At 33.5% G+C, this 2,586-nt stretch overlaps 1 long non-coding RNA gene across 1 annotated transcript in view; it reads right to left on the reverse strand.

Annotated features, from left to right (window-relative positions):
• Positions 1–1,454: 1,454 nt before the first annotated feature.
• Positions 1,455–2,586, reverse strand: part of LOC107667960 (uncharacterized) — a 4,270-nt gene continuing 3,138 nt past the window's right edge. The window contains exon 5 of the long non-coding RNA XR_001631840.1: positions 1,455–1,587. This is a non-coding gene — a long non-coding RNA (uncharacterized LOC107667960). The remainder of the gene's footprint in view (positions 1,588–2,586) is intronic.

Genomic DNA, 2,586 nt, shown 5'->3' on the forward strand with positions numbered 1-2,586 from the left:
GCAGAACGTGCAGGATTCATATATTGTCTTTTTGCGGCTTAATATTCACAGACACTAGTCCATATCACGTTTTGATTCAAGTGTACTGACCTACTTTTGATCTATTCATCCAAAATGTGGCATATTCTGTGACATTCCGCATTATAGGAATTCTGTTTTTATGACTGGATTCTACAAACCAGTCTGTGTTTTCCACATCGCGAAATCATAGGGCCGTATGTCTCATATTTTAGAGTAGTCAGTGCAATTTGGGAAAGAAATTAATTAAATCTGTATGTGGATGTGTGTAAATATTCAAATGTAATCCCTTTTGTAATCGTTAACATTTTCATAAGTAACTAATTACACGTTTTCTTAGTAGCTGTAACTGATTAGTTACATTTATTTTGTAATTAAATTACATAACGCCATTACATGTAACTAGTTACTCCCCAACACTTATGATCTAGTGTCAAGCGCAGCACTAAGATCTAGTACAGTAATGGGCAAACTTGGCCCTTCCTGCAGATTTGATCCAACCCTGATATGACTCACCTGCCTGTAGCTTTCTAGTACTCTTGAAGACAATGATTAGCTGGTTCAGGTGTGTTTGATTGGGGTTGGCACTAACCTCTGAAGGAAAGTGGCCTGGAAGGGCCAAGTTTGCCCACCCCTGATCTAGTAGTACCAGCACTGATATTTTGCCAGAATCAGAGTTAAAGCGAATATCATTTGATGAAAACCTAAAAACTGATTGGTGAACGAAAACATTGGTTTTCCCTATACATGCCTATTTTCTTTCTTTTTTTTTAACTTAGTCCTGGCGTCCTCTACAACGGACATAGAATAAAATATGAATAAAACCACCAAATAATACACTAGCAATCACCCAGAACACCTAAGTAACTGCATAGCAGCCAAATAGCAACCATAAGAGTATTAATTTTCTGTCATTTCATCCATACTGTTGATAGACGGCATGGCCTTAAAACCTTAGTACTTCAAACTAAAAACCTTAAAACGTCAAGCTTTATTTCAAACTAAATATGCTTTCTCAAGCCAACTTCAAAGTTTGTCTTGACAAACTTTAGTTGATTCTGATTGGCATAATGCAGCAATAAGTTGCCAATATTTCTAAATTATAACCAGGGCAACATAGACAAAATTCACCACAACAACGGGTAAAACTTTTTCTAATGGCTTATTTCCCCCTAAAATTATCAGCATGAACATTTTTGTAACTTAAACTACTGACTTTAACAGTTTAACATTTTGTTTAATAACCCCTCTAAATTTAGGCTAAAACATACTCCGATTAAAACTGCCAGAGAAGCTTTTCACTTAAATTAAACATACTTGTACAATACTACCTCATTCTGAAACAATCAGTAATACAACTTCAATAAAACGGTATAAAATAATTTATTGGGATCCAAAAAAATGCATGTATAAAAAGTAACAAAATGACGTAAAACATACATTTAAAAAAAATAAAAAAAAAGAAAAAAAAAAAAGACTAAAAATCTTCACTAAACATTCCTCACACACAAGAGATTGTATAAAAGGGCGCTGTCATTTTCCTCTTCAGTACTAAATGACACCAAAAGCCTGGAACACACAGAGAGAACTCATTAAAATGTTACTGTTTATTAGGCACTATATACTTTTTAAATGTAAACTTGCACAAAAGTAGAACAGTGTCACATTTGAATGAAACCTTGATAGGTTTCAAAGACTTGGTCTTTCCCCACTCAAAGACTAAGGAGCTGTACAAGCATGCATGACTATTACCTACATAGAAAACAGCTTTTCAAAATAAACTACCAAAATGCCCACTGGGTGAATTTGGTGCTACAGAAGACAAAATAGACTTTTATAACCTATTATATAATATGTAAATACATAATGTTAATGTATGAATACTGCAGAATTAATGCATCCATTATCAGTATTCCAATACTCTTTGGTCCAATAAATGTGGACTTTTCCATAACCCTTCCAGTAATGCAATTACAAGACAAGAAAAAAAAGAGAAAACTGGATTTCCACCCAGTATCATGTTAGCAAGCTATAGTGTTGTAGCTGTGTTGTAGAGCTCAAGACAAATGCAAAATTCTGCATTTCTTTTTGGAACTGACTGATCAGAGCCCTTTTTGGTCTGAGCTTATGCACATCAGTTTTTGAGTTAACATTGCCAAAATTATCCACAAATAATGCTTTTTTCACTCAAAACCTAAGGTACATAAGCTCAGGCCTACGACTAATCAGTTCCAAAAACAAATGGAAAACCTGTTCTAATTGAAAGAAAACATGCAGACAAAAAAAGACTGAACCCAAGATTTGTTGATAATATAGCATAGAGAGATTTACAAGCAGTTTTTAAAAGGCCAGCTATTTTTGACCAGGAACACCAAATTATGTAAAGGTAAAATTTAATTTATCATCACTCTCAGATTAAATTACTAAAATCAAATCACAGATTCAATTAATTTAAGATCTTACAATTCTTACTCATGTACAACTTAGCAAGGTTACATTTCACATTTGCTAGTTTAAACTGTTGCATGCTTGCAAGTCATTAAATATGCATGCATATATATATATATA

This window comes from Sinocyclocheilus anshuiensis, unplaced genomic scaffold, assembly GCF_001515605.1.
Source record: "Sinocyclocheilus anshuiensis isolate Anshui unplaced genomic scaffold, SAMN03320099.WGS_v1.1 scaffold2229, whole genome shotgun sequence".
In the NCBI taxonomy this organism is placed as follows: Eukaryota; Metazoa; Chordata; class Actinopteri; order Cypriniformes; family Cyprinidae; genus Sinocyclocheilus; species Sinocyclocheilus anshuiensis.